Source organism: Passer domesticus, chromosome 8 (genome assembly GCF_036417665.1).
Source record: "Passer domesticus isolate bPasDom1 chromosome 8, bPasDom1.hap1, whole genome shotgun sequence".
Lineage (NCBI taxonomy): Eukaryota > Metazoa > Chordata > Aves > Passeriformes > Passeridae > Passer > Passer domesticus.
In genome coordinates, this window is record NC_087481.1 from 36,837,274 (window position 1) to 36,855,388 (window position 18,115).

Sequence of the window (18,115 nt, forward strand, 5' to 3'; positions counted from 1 at the left end):
ACCTAAAGACAAAAGGCCCTCTGAAAAATGAAACTAGTATAACAGAAAGAACAGGAACTTGGGGGAAAAAAGTGGACTAAACCAATATAAATCAATCATAAAAATAAATATCAGAGAAACCATAACAATTTAAAGGTCTGACAAAATTATCGGGGCAAAAAAAACAGCCTTTTTTCTTTTCAGAGACAAATTTTAAATCATTTTTCTGTTACCTTTATCCACAAACAGCAACTGGTTAGAAACATACAGTTAAACCAGGACCTCAGCTATTGAAAACAAGAATTTTCTGAGCATTTTAAGGAGGCCACACCAGAATCAAAATCTTGCTTTCTTTCATAAAAAACATTAAGCATATTTTTAATGCTTAAGACACCAAAATTGCCACTTGTGAAACCTTGTGCTTCCCTGGCACAATAGTTTCTCTTGCATATGGTTGAAAGTGGTCCTTGTCTGAAGAACTGAAATTCAGGGACTATGGACAGTTTGTAGATCCACCTGTTCCCATAATTTGAGGAAGAGCCCATGGAAGCTTATTTTCCAATAACCACTGAACAAATACTGAATAAAAGCTTTAAAACTTCTAAAACTACTTCGACAAAGGAGTTCAAAAATCTTAAGTCCTAGATACTCTGGATTTTTTATTGACTACTCTCTTGTTAAAAAGACTGAGTTAAAGAAAAATATGTTGCCACTATAAGACAGCAAACTTTCCACAATAAAAGCTCAGCATCATTATGTGACAAAAGGGGTTAACTTATCAAATACCATTAAACTATAATCAAGGGCCTTTGTATTCAGCTTATGCCCTTGCTTGCATTTGTCAAGGGATGATAACAGACGGCTTACAAACTCTCTCCTCATTACTAATTCATTTTTTCACACACCTGTTAATTATTAGCAGCACATAATTATTAACAAAAACCATGCATCAAAGAGGTTATTTGGATATATTGTCATCTACATCTGATTTATGCCAGTGGAGAAAACCATAAATATATTTCAGTGTTCACATAAAATGATGGGGGGGAATGGGACAGAAGACAACTTGGGGGTAGGAGGGGGACATGGGGCAGAGGGATGAGGGGTGTACGTGTTTTATACAGCTTTTCTTTTTTTAAAATGAAAGTTAAAACAATTTACTAGCATTGTCTTCCTATGCCTCTTTACCCAACAAGGTGAGAGTGGAGTCATTGGCGGAGGGAGAAAAGGCATAAACAACCAAAAAAACCCCAATCATAATTCAATAAATCAAGATTTTTGATGCTTGTATCTACAAGCATCAAAATGTGTAATATTTGCATTAAAAAAAAAAAAAGAAAAAAGAAAACCACAAAGAAATCCTGAAAGGAAACAAGCAAACGAAATCAAGATCAAACCAAAACGAACCACCAGTAAGGATTTTAACCCCAAAGTTCTGGATAAGCTCCAGCAGGGACAGTTAACCCCCCTCTATTGCCTTTATGAAGTTTCAAGGACCAGTAATGTTGTCTGTGTGTTAACAGACTGCTGTAATGGTCTATGTTCAACACTGTCTCAAACAAATATAGCAAAGATGAATTCTGAAAAATTAGTTAGAATTTATATATGGGTACCTCATTATAGCTTAAGATCAGTCATTTAGAAAACCACTACTAGAAGAGAAAAGGCATTTTTAAATGTAACTGATGGCTATTCATCTCAACATGCATCATCTTGTCAGGAACTTCAGAAAATACATTAAAGGGCAACTCACTGACAAAGGAAACATGATACAACATTTTGCCTCTATTCTTAGACTTCCACACTGTCTCTCTCTCAGCTTCAAAGGCAAACAAACTTTTGAAGGAGGCTTTCAGAAAAGGAAATAAATTAAAATTACCAACTCCATGCAAACCTGGCAGCCAAAGCATTTAGTGGAGGTAGACCAAATTCCCATTGTTTGGGGAGCAAGAAGCTTTGACTCAGCAGTGTGTTGGGCGTGAGTGTGGTCTGACAAAGCTGGACATCAGGTATCACCTTCCTGGAGCTCCAAAGAACAGATCAGACCTTCTCAGGAGGGAGAACACAACATCCAAGCAAGACATACTCACTGTCTGTCCACGCAGACATGGAGATAAATTTGGATCTCAATATTTGAAACAGTGTAAGAGACTGGTAGATCTTTTCTAAAACATGCACTTATTAGTAGGCAATCAGAGCACTCACCATTCAAATTGTGATTTCCCATCCTTTTAAATAGACAGCCAGCATTTTCATTTAAGTCATCATCACCATGCACCACAGTGCTAGTTAAAGATTATAGCACAAATGTGAAGCAGAGCCTTATTCTACCATTGCATAAAAACAGAACAAAACTTGGCTAAATGTAGTTCAATTGACAAGCAAGAATTGTCAGAAAGCAATGCATTTGTAGTAATGTTTTTCCAGAAACGTAAAGAGTTTCACTGGTTAAATTCAAAATTTTAACACTACCAAAAAAAAAAAATCCTTTGTTTATATGGAATTTTTGGTAATGATAAATTATCACCAAAAAAATTTCTTTTCTTGTCACAGTTATCACCACTGTTGTGCAAAGAGAAGTCCTCAGAAATTTCATGTTACTTGTAAAATCCAGGTTTGTTTCTCTTTACTGTGCTTTTAACTCCTGCCTAACAGAATTTTTAAGCTCAGGTTTGGTGCTAGGGAGCCATTTATTTGGTGTTTGTTCACATGACAGCAGACAAGTTCACTGCTCTCCACGCAATACTGCATGAAGGTAACTTAGAGAAGTGTTGGGCTTATTTTGTCACACCCTTCTTTTCTGTCCTTAGAGCTACTCATATTAGTCAGCAGTATTTCTCTACAGGAAATGGCCATTAATTTTGATTTTTCCAAGGGACTGTAAGAAAACAAACATTTCAGGCACTTAAGAATTCAATTTTTCGATTGAAATTGCCATCAGAGCATTAAATTGGCAGGTGAGTCTTCCATTGGGTACTGCTAACATTAAAACATTAAGTTTTATCAGCAGCTGAATTGCTGCTCTAGTTTTTAGCACAAACAACACATATATAACAAGTTAAGAACCCAGGTATTCAGCTGCAGTGAAAGTAAACAACATTAAGAGAGAAGATAATTTAAAAAAAAAATTATTCTAGACCTACATTAAGGGTCCATGCAAACTAAATCCAGTCCCTCCAAAGTCAGTTTCCTAAATATTTTCTCATCAAAAAGGGAATGTACAGAACATTATCTGCTGACAAAAGCTGAGTGCTTTTCTTTCTAGACACTTGCAACACAGTTTCATAAGGTAGTGAGGTGCTGAATATTAGGACACAGTTAATGTTCCTTGGTGAAAAAAAAAACCAAAATCCAGTCTTAAATAGCACAGACAAAACACTCTTTTGCCAGTGTCCAAAAGGGAAAAAGGAAGTAAGATCTTAAACTAGTTCTGTTTTAACACCAATCAGTAACAGCAAAAACAGGAATAGGTGATAATCTAATGTCATTCTGAAATAAGGAGTCGATGTAACACACAAAGTTATTAAAAATATATAACAAAACAACAGCAATAAAAACAAAACCTCTACTGACCATACATCTCTTTTCCACACAAGAGGCCTAGCATATGTAGGGATTTTTTTCAAAATACTGCCATACAGTATTAAGGAACCTGAAATGTGCATAGTTCTTTCCATTATCTCCTTCATATGAAAGGAGTGTGTTCACTCTTTACACTCTAACTTGCAAGGACAAAAAAATTTTTAAGAAATTCAAACCTTTTCTTTGTTCAAAAGCCTTGCCAGTTTCTGTTCTGAGTGATTTATTTTTAAAAAATGTTAAGTAGTAGGTGTTAATAAAATCACACGTGATAAAATGACTTTTTTTTAAAATCTGATCTGCAATAAATTTTATAAATTCTGATTGCTAGTTATTCAAGCCGTCAAAGCTTTGCCAACAATAGCCAGCAGAGGTCTATTACTGAAGTAGTATTAATATAGACATCATCACCAATTCAAAGCAGATAATAAAGGACTGACACATTTATTATCATTATTAATTAACAGTTTTCTGAGATGGAATTAAATCAATATGCTGCTCTGATATCATTTTAACTAGTTATGCAAATCAAACATTTAGAGCCCATGAAAGGATATAAATGCCATTCAAAATTCACTTCACACTTATTACTGTAATATCAGAACTTTCAGGCTTTGCTAGTAAAAAAAGGACTTAATGCTCATTTAATTACACTCAGACATAAAGCTTATGGAATGAAAGTTGAAATAGCTGATTAGTTAGGAAGTCACAGTAAGGCTATAACACTAGGGATAGACAATGAGATAATAATGTGAAAATGCAGAGCTTTTGCTCAGAGTTGTTCTGGCAGATCCTATTAAAAAGAACAATGACATGTGTAGGAGAAAATGTTTTAAAATTACAAAGTTGAAGAATCTTTCCTAAAGCTAGGAGAAAAAAGAAACCATTAGTTGTCACTTACATAAATAGAAAAATGCTATGTTAAATCATGTAACATTTTTTCTAATCATGCGATTACAATATTTAATCTTTTAGATGTGAAATTTTAACTATTTGTCTGCATAAACAACACCATTAAAGAACCTTCTTTGGCAGAATAAAATTTGATACAGTTGCTAGGAGAGGATCAGCAGCGTGGCAAAGGGCTCCTGGCTGATGCCATTGGAGGTGACAGCCTGACAGATGAAAGGGTCTCCAGCGAGGTCAGAGCTGAGGCCGAGCTGGCTGGCAACAGCTGGCCCTTGGCTAACCACACTGGCCACTTCAGATCAGGTTCTAGGCCACCCCTCCAGCACCACGCAAACAGAGCATCTCTAAGAAGCCCTCATCAAGAGGCCAACCAGAGGTGGCTGATAAAGAACAAAGGACAAAGACCCAGGAGTCTTTTGATCTCGTGCATCTTTGATCTTTGGACTTGTGCATTAAGCATGGGAGCTTTGTGTGTGGGTGTTGTTCCACCAGTGCCAGGGGTTGTCCTTCACTTGATCCACTTGATCAACAGGGCTCCCAGCAGCTTGGGATCTCACAAGCTGTATGCAGTCTGCACTGTAGAAGACATGAACAAAACGTGAGCCTTGCCTGGTCATTGTGAATATTCATCAAACTACCATGTTTTTCAAAATTATGGGATGTTTACCTACATTATTCCCACAGATGTTGGGCCTGCACCCCTGCCTGCTTTACACAACACTTCATTGGGCTTTAAGCTTAATGTGGAACTTACTAAGACTGCAGGAGGGGAAGCAACAGACTTCTTACTTACAGGAGTGTCTAAATTTATCATGGTCGCAAAATAAAAGCTTGGTAGTGCAGGAAGATTTCTCCACTCAGTACACTCCATACTTCAGGGACAAAGCTCAGCCTAAGTCTTAAAACAAGCAGTCCCAGAACAGATTTATTTGCTGGGCAAAAAGGATCATCTACCCACTCTGCCAAAGTAGAACTTAGAGGATACAGTAATGCTCTTAGGGTGTTAAGAGGCTGGATCAGAAAGGTAACCAACTATTTGCAAAGGTAACTCAGATCTCCTTGCTCAAAACTATTACACACTAATGAAAAAACAATACATACAGGCAAAAAGTTGATGTAGTGATAAGAATCTTACAAGTTGGGTTTTTCTAATAATGTTCATAGAATTTTAACTAACTCAATATCTAGGTAAATGAAAATAGTAGGTTTGCTAAATTGCATGGCATCAGTCAATAAAGTGAGGGCAGCCACATTCTGTCAAAGATAAGGGTAAAAGTGAAGTCTAATCTCTACAATTTTTCCTGACTCAGTTTATGATTACCAAGAAGCCTTTCCAGTAGCCAGAAGAAAATCTACGCCTCTGAAGTGAAGACAGGTGAGTTAATACTCTTCATAGAGGAGTCAGCTCTGGCCAATATATAAGAGAATTTTGTAGCTGGCCAGATGACTAACTTTCAAATCAAATTGAAAAAAAAAAAAAGTTCTCTTTTTTTGCACTGTCTGTACTGTAAAACAGAATATGGCATGCTGTGATGAATCTCTTTTTGCACCCTGTCTCAAAACATATACCTCAGGCATTAAATATCCATAGTGCATGTCTGGAGAGCACTCACAAGCCTAAATAACTGCTCACCAACCTTTTTTTCCTCTCTTGTTCAATGATACTGAATCAGGAGAAGTCCACCAAATGGTCTGATAACCTGACCAGGTGGAAGGGTGCACTACAGGCAGAAAAAAAGAGGAAACAATCAAGCAGAGCTCCTTGGAGCACTCAAAGCACTCTAGGTAATGGCCATTTTTATACAATGTAATTAGAGTATTCTACCTGCTGATTATCTGGGTTTTCAAAATTATTTGAAATGAGGCCTTAACAAGGCATTCCCAAAAGCACTCCTACACTGGCAAAAGCCCCCAGAAAAGCTGGGGGTTTAAATATTTGCTGGGTTTATCTCTGGTATGGAATGGGAACAAACAACTTTTTCAAAATTCACACCTTGTCACCACTCTGAAGTATAGTTATTATTATCTCAAAAGTAAGAAATTATTAAAAGTGAAAAGCTTTGCACCATAGAAAGAGCTGGAACAGCTGAGCAAAGCCTTCTCTACCTTTAAAAATGCCATCAATCCTAAAACAGGCAGTCAGGTGATAGCACTTCTGTGACAAATATTTTATTGCCATCACCTGTCTAGTGCCACACAGCAGCTCAAGAGGAGGGAACAGTTTGTCACCAGAAAGGCTGATGCTAGGCACTACAATTGTTAGGTTGAGACCCAAGGATCTAAAAGACTTTTTTCCGTAACTGGGGTAGGGAGATCTGGCAAAGCAGAAGAGCTCTGAACTGCAACCATTGCTAGGGGGCCAAAGATAAGGATGAAAAAGGGCAGAAGAAGCATTTCTAAACACAAAGAATTTGAAGAGTGGTCTGCAATAACAGTAAAGCTGTGTTGCTCCAGCCTGGAGGGAAAAAATGTTGGCAAGTATGGGGAATATCTTCCCCAAAACTGTTTTTCATTTAAAAGCGAAACATTCATTTCCTTAACAATTCAAAACACAGAAGAGTGAAACAAAGCACAGTAGATTGCCAACACCTATTGTAACAATCTCCCTGCAACTGCTTCCTTCTCCCACCTTCATGGCAGAAAAAAGGGAAATGTTTCTCTGGGCTCATTTCATCCAAGACTTCTTTCTCATAGAATAGTGGCATAGGGGATGTTGTATTCTCCACACACGATGAAAACTTAATTTTTTAGTTCTGAAGGCTTTAATCTTGAAAATTCCCATTGTTAAAACCAGTAGGCAATAGCTTGGTGGAAAACAGAGGAATTTAATTTTGCATTGAAAAAACAGCAGAGTATACACAGTGCAGCAACCACATGCAGAAAGAAACACTACAAGTTTAGGGGGATTTATTAATAATGTTCCACTCTGTTCATACCCCTGCCCCCACCCAAAAAACCCAAATCAAATAAACAAAATGCAAAAAAAGCACACAATAAACAAAAACAAAAAACAAACAACAAAAAAAACCATAAACCACAACAAACAAAAAAAATCACAAAAACCAAATTCAAAAAAGACAGGCAAACAAAAAACCTCAAAGGACCGCAGAGCTGCGCAGTTCAACTCCTAAGCATCCCATTCACCCAGCTCTCACTTCTGCACATAACAGCAGATCCAAGAAAAGTGAAAGAGTTTTAGTACAAAAGCTTCTGTAGACTAGAAGGTCAAGCTGAAACCCTGCTTAGGTCAAAAGACATAATGAAATGCCAGATCTCTTCCTGTCATTCAGGTTCCATTATAAGGCTACCATTCTTTGAATAATAATTCAGCTTATCTGAAATTCTTGGCAAATAAAAGGCTTCAAACTGGAACAAATCGAGCACACTTTGGCTGACAGTGAAATACTGGCAGAGCTGAGGCCAAACATGGCAATAACTTCTCAATACATCTGGTCTAGGGTGCTTGTAAGTTTTCACCCATAGCGTGTCTTCCAATTTAAAAATTGATACCTGCAAACTACTTAGAATGACATAGAAGAGTATCCAACTTCGTTTTATTATCTAAAATTGAATCAATACACTTTAAAATATTCCAATGCCCAACTACTATATGCTGTGATGATGAGTCTGTAAAACAAAGAGCAGATTGCCTGAAAGGACAGCTCAGAGAGAGAGATCATCCCCAGCCAGCAAAACTGTCAGAGTTTAAGGCAATACTTTTGAACTCCTAAAATTTGTCCAAGTAATTTTAAATAAAGACATTGGATTTCCTCAGTATTCATGGGGTTTTTTTCTAAAACTTCACGAAATATCAATTGCTTAGCATGATTCCTATCCTTGTTAAAGTCTCATCAAATCAAAGACTTTAGAAGAAATCAATGAAGACTCATCTATACTCTCTTGAAATCTGAAGAACATTCACAATTAACTTGCCAAGTTCATTCTTCCCTAATGACAAAATTCTGCTTCCCCTGCTCAGACAAAGCAGTGACCTTTCAGAAAGCTTGAGTAAGGAACCAGTAATGAGAACAGGATTAATCAAAACAAGAAACCAAGAAATTATTTCTTTGTAAACCAATGAAGAGAAAGCCAGGAGGAAATAGAAACTAAGCTGACATAGAGGTGGGAACCAGGGTGACTTCAGTAAGAACCGAGGGAGTGGGAATGGTGAAGAAGGTTAGATGAAGGAAGGTAGAGAGGTGAAGTGTGAAAGGAAAAATAAATGTTTTCTGCTTCTCTGTGCCTACTACATTAAACTCCATTTCAGATTCTGACAGAAGGGTTCCCACATTTTTTTATCTGCTTTTAACAAATACCTGTGAATTGACTGGCAGTACCTGCCCCCTTTTGATCCTTTTCCTTCACCTACTGAACATGAAGGATGGCAAGGCACACATGCCCACGTTACAGTCCCTTGGGTGATATTGTCCATTACACAGTCTCCATCCCTGGTAGAGATGATGCCATCTTTTTTATTATATATGCTTTTCTTTGAGTAAGAGAGAGAGCACTTAGTTACCCAAATACGTGCTTGCAACAGTGGCTGCAAAGTCAGAATGACAGTTTTGGTTAAACCATATGGAAGATTTCCAGTAAGAAAAAAATATTGAGAAATTTGGGGTGCTGGGTTTTTTTAATTACTATATGTTACATTTACAGAGATTCAAGTTTAATATTTCTTGTGACTGCTTAGCTAACCAACCTTACAGTTGTTTGCAACTTCAGAATGGGAATTATTTTCAAGCATGATCATCTGTCAGGTCCACACTGCTGTCTGGAGAGCCTAGACATCAGAGAGATGCTGCAACATCTCTCAATGCTACACATTACCTGTTCAGGGGCCAACTGCAAACCACTGGCTAAAAGCTACTTTAATGATAACAAGGCATTATTGCAACTAAGCACTGGCCACTCTGCACCGGCTCTGCATTAGCTATCACCTGGAACATCCTTTCCCTAGACATTAAAACATTTCTCCATTCTCTCAACTAAAACATAACTTAAAACAGTATTATTTAACTTATGTTTCATTATGAGTAACTATTTTGATATGACAATGTTAGCTAAAATAATTCTCTTTAGAGTACTGCAATCCGAAGAAATAATGTCAGCAGGCATACTCATCGATAAACATGAAATAATAAATTGAACCGGGATTCCTGTTCCTTACACTATAAAGCAACTTTAATGTTAATTTAGTAAAGCCTCAAGGTCAATGTGAATGCCGGTACCATCATCCTTGTTTCATAGCTAGGGAACTGAAGCATAGGCAGGTTAAGTAACAAGCCCAAGGTCAAAAAAAAAAAAAGAATATATAAAGACACAGCATTAGTCCCCCATTTCTTGAGCTGTCATCACAAGAGGCCACTTTTACACAGAAGAATCAGATTTTTAATGTAATTCTAGGGAGTAGTTAGTCTTCTGATTCCTTACATAAATTTTAATGGTATAGGTACTTTCTGAGTCTGTGGCTCCAGCTACATTATTAGTCCTGCTTTAGTAAGGAAGCAGCAATATGATTCTTCCCTGACAAGAAATACCAGCATAATTTATTGCATTATTACTCCTCTGAGCTGAAAGCAATTAATTACCTCCAGCAGGATGCACAAGTGAAAATTCATCAGAGAAATGTGATGAAAAATGTACCCACTGCTTTAAAATAATAGGTGCTTAATGGTTTTTTATTTGCTAGCTAATCTAGAGCATCTTATAAACAACTAAGGATTGGTTATCAGTTGCAAAACCAGGTTTTCCTCCTTTATATTGTTCTATCACCCATAATCTTAGAGGAGAGGAAAGAGAACACTGCCACATTCATAATAAAAAAACAAAATCATAGTATTTTTTCCTGTAATAAAATTGATGGTATGTTTGTGTGTAGAATACATGATAAATTATGCATGCATTTGTGTTGGTGGCACTTCTTTTCATTATATGCCATCAAACTCAAACTAACAACGCTGTTGGAAAAGTTGGCAAAGCTATTCTGCACTTAGACAACAGAGAACATTCCTATGAGTTCTGTGGGAAGGAACTGCAAAGTGTGGCTGGAAGAAAAGATCATCTCACAAACACAACTCAGACTGTATTTCAGAAGGTTGGTGTAGTTCAGTATCTATATGTACACCACAAACCTTCCTTAGTGTTTAAAGTAACAGGAAAAAAAACCAAAAGACTGGTTAATGTTACTACATCAGGTGTATGTCTGCTTAAGATAGGCACAGAGCTAAATTCGTTACATTTATTTCAGCTCTTCAGAATTATTCACATCTGTATGATTCAGTAATTGTTTTTTCTATAAAGTTATTGGAGTAATTTTACTCTGTATATTCCCGATCAATTCCCCCTCTCAAGGGCACAGTTGAAAAGTGATATTTGAAAACGGTCCCTGATAGATTGCATGGTTAGTCAGCAGCAGAGACAAACAACCTAATCCAGCGCAAATTAGTTCGGCTGCCAGCAATAGTTTTATACAAAGATGTAAATTATGTTGTCAAAATCGGTCGCTTTCTAGCTTGCTGCTCAGCTAACAAGAAACCACTTTGGCTGATAAAGATGAACACTAAGCTTTCCCCGCTTACAAATTTGCAAATCTGCCACTTCAGCATTCTCTTAGCCACAAACAAAACAGGCCCATATAATTGCTTCCTTTTTTCGGCACCAGTATTTCTCTCAGTTCTATTTCTCGACACAGAAATACAAATAAAAATCCTAAATAGAATTTGAAAAGTTTAATGGTCTTGAAAATTTTCTTTAAAAAAAAAAAGGCAAACAGGACAGCCACAATCAGCCACTTTTAGCATTTTTAGCAAAATCAGCAGACATGAAACTCCAATGCAAATACCACCCAGTCATATTAATACTTTCAGAGAGTTACTGCACAAGCGTGGCATTCACAGAACTTCTGAACATAGCATAAATGTCTTGATCAAGAGAAAATACACACATCTATTTTAATGTAAGCTAAAGTGTCTTTGGAACTGCTCTGGATGACAATGATCCATCTGTATCTATTACTTTGCATGTTGTTGTGAAGACTAGAAAATATATATGCTATTATTACCCCGATCTGCCCACTTTAAATGTAAACTAGATAGATCTAACATTTGAATGAAAATAATAATGCATTATAAGTGTAATTATATCCAGTATAAGTCAAATAAATAAATTATAAATTACAATTACCCTTTAAAGTTGCTAGTCCCACTATTTGCTTTAAAATTAATTGCAGGTGCTCCTGAATGTTTTATTACAGCCCCAAAGTTGTATATTTCAAAGAACAGTACAGATGATTCCTGTTTATTTGTTAAATTAAAGCTTTGTTGGTAAAATTACAGCTTAATTAATATTATGGGTACTGTATAACGAAATAGTTTACCTTGTGCATAATTTATTTCCACATGCATATCTCAGTACAGACCCATTACAGCTCTAAGGCAGCTAAAATAAAATATTCCTCCTTTGCTGGCATTTTTCTAAATAGCAGTTCACTAAATCAATATTATTCACTTGGTATTTTTAAAAGCAGTGTATCTTAATAATTACACAGCATTAGAGTAGGCAATAATTTCACTTGCTAAGCATATTAAATTTAGCAAACCATCAGTCAAATAGTTTGTTCTTCTTCAGAATTTGTAAGCAAAGAGTGAGAGAGTTTGGAACCATGTTTCGTTGGTATAAATGTCACATATAGTTTAAGACTGTGTATGTGACTCCCTAAGCAAGCACAGTGCCATACATCTTTATTAGTTTCATTGGTCAGTGCAGTGACCAGTTGTTTATACTCATTACACAACACAAGGTGAACCATTTGGCACAGGCCACAATCACAGCTAAAAACATATGACTTTGCAGAAAATAAAAATTGTAGAAAAGGCTGCACATGATGCTGTGTATACATACCACAGCATAACATTACTTATTTATGCTATTTCAAGCTTCCAATTTCTCAGATATGTCAAGGAAAATCTTTTTCAGGCTTATATTTTTTCTTGATTTAATTTTTTTGGTTAATTGTTATTATTTCAGCATTCCTCACTAAAGATTTCGGAAAAAAAATATTAATTAAACCAATAGAACGATAATCCATAAGCAAGGTGGATGTTTACTTGCATTTGGTTTTTTTTCAAAGTACTGCACAGAAATCACTGTTACCACGATTTTTCCCTCACAGAACACACTTCCTTACCCAGTGATTACAATGTAATTAAATAGGTGATATATTAAAGCAAATGCATGAAAACAAATTTTGCTATTTTGCTATTTTTTTCACATTATTTTGGTTACTGTATCTTGCACTGCCATGCATATACACTTCTTTCATCACAGAGATAAAATAATGTGTCTCTAAAGAGAAAAAAGTATTTGGTTCTTTTTCCCACACCCACCTTTATTGATATTTCAAGATAATCTGAAATATATTTTAAATTGTTCATCCTGAACACACCTGTTCAGCATACCATGCAGCACACCTATGTTACGAAGGTGGAGGACCAGTGTCAAAATAAGGAACTAAGGACATATAAACAGAGTGTTCTCTCTAAAAATCCCTGATAAACCAGCCCAGGAATTTAAAAGAATATATCTTTCATGCCAGATGACAGATGTTCACTGATACTCAGAAGGATAGAAGCAAATCTGGTAATAGTCATGTTCCAGGGATTTTTCCTTCCTGATGTTGAAAATGAGAAGATTACCCCAGACACGACAGTATGTACTCTATGCTCTTAGTCTTTCCTGGAGTTAATCTCCTTATGATATGGGAAGGTAGAGACAAGAGCCTGGAGAAGACAACAGGAGGAAAAAAATAAGAGGGATAAAATAAGCAAGGCTTGGACAGGAAAAGTAGCAGAACAAGATAGAGTTGAAGATTTAAAATTACACTTAGCCCTCAAGAACAAAGTCTTGGGGCAAACACTATGCAGGGGATATAGCAATTTACACTAGAGATGCTTGCAAGACAGTAGATTTGTGTTTTAGAAGCGTGTAAGTAAAGGTTTTCCCAATAATATTATAACAATTTTCATCCCATAGTTACCTACAGAAAAACTAAAGTCTCATCTTGACAAGCTGTAATAGTTGAGCATGCAACAAAACTGAGAGGAAATCACTTGTACACAACTGAAGAAAAACACTCAGCTTACTGGAAAGTTTGCACCTGCCTGATCATTCTACATCACACTTGCAGGAAGGAAACACAAACTCATGTCAAAAATGCAAATTTTGATCGACCAAGTCACCTCACTCACCCAAGCCCTCTTTCAGGTATTGACAGACTACTGACACATACACCTTCGTACTACGTGTAGCATTCCAAATCTTCTGTCAAAATCCCATATGGTTACTGATTACAATCTCAACCAAAACATGCACTTGTTTACTAGACAAATAAAAAGTAAACAAAACACAGAAAATAGATCAGAAACCTGAGCCCATCTAACCGTGGAGAATGCCTTTGTATATGCCCATTTTTGGGCTCCAGTAAAGGCACACATAGTACTTTCAGTGGAAATTTCACCTTAGCAAAACTTCTACTAAAAACAACTAAAGTAAAATAGTCTTTCTTCTCATTTCTCTAGTAAAATAATTTACATAATTTTCTTTTTAATTCAAGGGCTTGGTAACCACCAGCCCAAATCACCAGTGTTAGGATTTCTCAAAGCATAGTGGAAAAAGTTGGGTTTTTTCCTGAGGAGGAATTTTAAACATCCCATGTTAGCATAACTAAGCAACCACAGAAACCACATTTTAAAACCAATCTCCCTAGAGACTATATTCCTAGTGTACAATATTAACAGCTTTACAAGGCTCCAACTACATGAAAAGCTGCTCAAGATCCCAACTTCCCCTTCTGTAGTCACATGCAGATTGAGAAAACGAAGTTATTTGGACTTCCTGCAGAAATATATTACCACAGTGATATCAGCAAAAAAAAGGGGGGGGGGGGGGGGGAAGAGAAATTAAATCACTTATGTATAGCAGAAGCTTCACAAACAACTGTAGCCTAGTTTTCTACAGAGCAGGTCTATCAGAAGTACAGTTGCCCTAAAAATCCAAGGATCTTGCTGGTAATTAAAGCAATTCTGCAAAAAGAAAAATGTTTTGCATCAGAGAGGCATTATGATTGCAAGAATGGTTTTTTGCCATCTTGTAGCAGGAGCTTCATCTTCACCTGAAGGTTGGAAGTGTTTGGTTTAAAGTTTAGTTACGCTAAAGCTCTCTGAAACAGAGATGGAAAAAATACCAATTTTTTTCTTGTAAGTTTCCTGATGACACGTCTTAATTCCAGAGACATCAAAGCACTAGGACTTTTATAATCATATGGATCAACATGCCACTTGATTCAAAGAGATACATATTTATAATACTGAATATTTTAAAGCATTAGTACCATTCTCTCCAGGCACAAGTGTTTGAGAAATCTATAAGTTTCAAGCCATTACTGCTTTATTATAGAGTAGAAACTGTAAACAGGAAGACGACTTGCTTTACCATTTTGTTCCTTTTAATCTACAGAAGTGTAATTAGATCATGTACCCATGTTCATATTGTAAATCTTCTAAAAGCCAAAAATTTTCAATTTTCCAATATGTTATTTTTCTCTGTAATGAAATGAAATCAAAATTTGCACCTTCACAAGTTTCCCTTACAATAACATGCCTGAGTTTTCAAAACACAAATCCTTGCTGAACTTTGGCTGCCAATCTGTGAATGTATAAATGCTATTATCAGTCATGTTGTTTATGTATTTTACACAGTACATATTTGTGAAGGTTTTTAGAACAACAAACTCCATTATAATGTTTTGAAAGCATACTCTAGACAGATGCTTGATTGACTACATTTTAATCTTTCTGCCACTATGGAAGTTTGGAGTTTTTTCTCCACTTGCTTTTGTTTTTATTAGAAGGGCACTTTTAAGGGAAGATTTTCATTTCTGTCCACCCAAGAAGCAGTCAAGGACACAGCAGCTGCAGAACCGTACCAACTTTAGACAAAAACTGTCTTTTTAATTGAGGGAGAAAGAACACTAAGATTTTAAAATGGCTCTTTAAAAATGTATCATAGATATTCACATCTTGCCAATGCCCTCCAATTAGAAGGTGTCCAAGCAGAAGTCTCTTTTTTCAAAAAAATCACCTTAGGATGGCAGAGTGCATACCAAAGCAACTAGTCAGTGAATATGTATTACAATTGTCTGACCTATGTTTATGTCACCAGATAAGTACCTACACACAGGTACAAACAGCCAGCTGAGGTTTTTTCCTCTCAAGAAAGGGGCAGGAAAAGAAAGAAAAAAAGGAAAAAAAAAAAAGCAAAAGAAAACAATAGAAAAAAGAAGGAAAGAAAGAGAAAAAAATATGGATTCAGGCAGAGAGGAGAAAGGAGTGCTACAGAAGGTCCCATCCATACCCCCACACACCCCCCGCTGCTTTCCCTGGACTGTGGCATGAAAAAACAATGGCTTTTCTGAGGCACTGTGCAGACAAGGCAGCTCTGAAAAAACTAATAGCCATGATTAATGACAATGGGCTAGAGGAGAGTTGGGACACAGCCGCCACATATATCATCCTTTCCCATCAGTCTCTGCTCCTCCCTGCCCCTCTTCCTCCTACCAGCAAGGCATTATAAAAATGTCTTATCTGCTTTCCACTTTTTTCTGAAATCACAGTACTGCTGAAAAAGAAGAGGGGGAAGAGGGAGAGAGGGAGAGAGAGAGACAAAAAGGCAATAGGATGAACAAGAAAATGGCATGTAAAATAACTATAAGATATTCCAGGGGAAAATGCACGAGCTGTAATCATTCAAGATTTCAGCAACTTGACTCTTCACATGCTGAAGCCACATTTTCAAGGTCTTATCTGCCATATGGTTCCCTGTTTGGATGATTTATTAGGTGTAGAAAGCACACTGATAAATTTTACTGCATTTCCCTGAATAGGCAACCTATGGTGTCAATAACAAAGCTCAGGCCGCTTTAATGAAAACTGTAAGCACCAAAGGGTAACCATTTATTTATGAGTCACTACAGTATTACTAGGGCAAAATTTATCTTCCCTTCTCACGCACTCTGCAGAAACCAAATCTGGTCAAAGAAACAGCGATCACATCCATATGTCAGTGACTTACTAACATGTCTCCTGCACACTCAGGGCTTGTAGCCAAATAAACAGTTTCCATTTAATGACTATTTTTTTTTAATGTAAAAGATGCTCTTATGTTTCAAAACTTAGGAGAAAAAAAAAACAACATTGGTGACAACTTGCATATCCACAAACCATTACGCCATGTTAATTGTCTATGTTTAAAACAAAAAATATAACCTATTAAAAATAAGAATAATCATTTTTCAAAAATAAGAATAACCATTTCAGCAGTATAAGCTTTAGCTATATAGGAGTGGGTCTTCAAAAATCACTTTGGGTAATCTTGGAAAAAAGGAAGCTAAAAAAATGGCAGCTTATAGAAGCAAAAAACAGTGATTATTGTTCCATCAAAGATTTCAGAAAAATTAATAAGCCGACACTTTGGCTTTAACGCAAAACCTATAACTCTTAAAATTTATTTTGTGTATCTGTTTTTCTTTTTTTTTTTCCTAAGGCTTAAAGAACATATTGCAATTCCTTTGCTGTCTCACACATTGATTGTCACTTGTCTCATGCCCACAATTCAAGGCACTTAAGACACCCAAACAAAAATTAAGAGCTGCAGAAGACAACTGCCTATAACCACAGTTATAAAGGCAAAATTAAATCTTTGTTATTCATCCTCTAGGATAAATTTCAGCAACTCAGAACTAATCAAGACTGACAAGACTGATGGTCTCTCTCCTCACACATACAGGCCCCATCCTCTCCCCTTTTAAAAACTAACCAGCAAACCTACTTATCATTTGGTACTCCAATATCAATATTAACATGAACACACATGGTGAGGTTTTGGATCCAGACACTGTGCCCTGTGGTTTTTTTTTTTTTCTAAAGCTATTCATAAACCATATATTAGCAATTTAATTAATTTTGATTTCATTTTTACATAACCCCAACAATTGTGTCAGTCTGAAGCAAAAGCTCTAAAGGTCAACTGCATGCTTGAAAAAGCCCTCTGTTCACCTAGATACTTCACTGGTGGCTTCCAGAGAGCAAACCACTGAAAATCCTGCCCTCAACATCCACCTTTGACTCAGATACATAACATGTTATTGGTACACACATGTCCTTTTTATTATAACTATAAACCTATGGTGTCAATGAAGAGTTCCTGGCAGATGTCCAGCTGCAAAGACAAGACTGGAGTCCTTGGGGGCATGGAGCACAACGTGGTTAAGGAGCTGAGCAGTTAAGAGACTGCCTTTCTTCATGGGTTTTTAACCTTTGACTGGAATTCCTCAGATAAGGCTTTTCACGTAAGGAAGTGAATGCCATGGTGCAAGGGCTGAGGAAAGGGCCACTGCAGTGCTGAAGAGACAGCCACTCCAGGCTGGGTCAGGCTCTTTTACAAAGACTCCAAAGTGACAGGGTACTTTGTCATGACCAATGTGCAAAACATCCAAAATGACAGGCTCTAATTAGTAAGCAACATTTTGTGAATTAACAAGCACCTTCTTTCTTGCTATTGAAAAATTTGCTAATGAAAGAATGCCCAAATT

The 18,115-nt window shown here is 36.6% G+C and overlaps 1 protein-coding gene and 1 long non-coding RNA gene across 29 annotated transcripts in view; both read right to left on the reverse strand.

Moving 5' to 3' along the window:
* The window catches only part of LRMDA (leucine rich melanocyte differentiation associated), a 630,413-nt gene that overhangs the window by 508,150 nt on the left and 104,148 nt on the right, over positions 1 to 18,115 (reverse strand). The gene's annotated exons all lie outside the window — the stretch shown is intronic.
* LOC135306443 (uncharacterized) overlaps positions 4,852 to 18,115 on the reverse strand; it is a 28,722-nt gene continuing 15,458 nt past the window's right edge. The window contains exons 2-3 of the long non-coding RNA XR_010367264.1: positions 6,105 to 6,188; positions 4,852 to 5,043 (exon numbers count right to left, since the gene is read on the reverse strand). This is a non-coding gene — a long non-coding RNA (uncharacterized LOC135306443). The remainder of the gene's footprint in view (positions 5,044 to 6,104; positions 6,189 to 18,115) is intronic.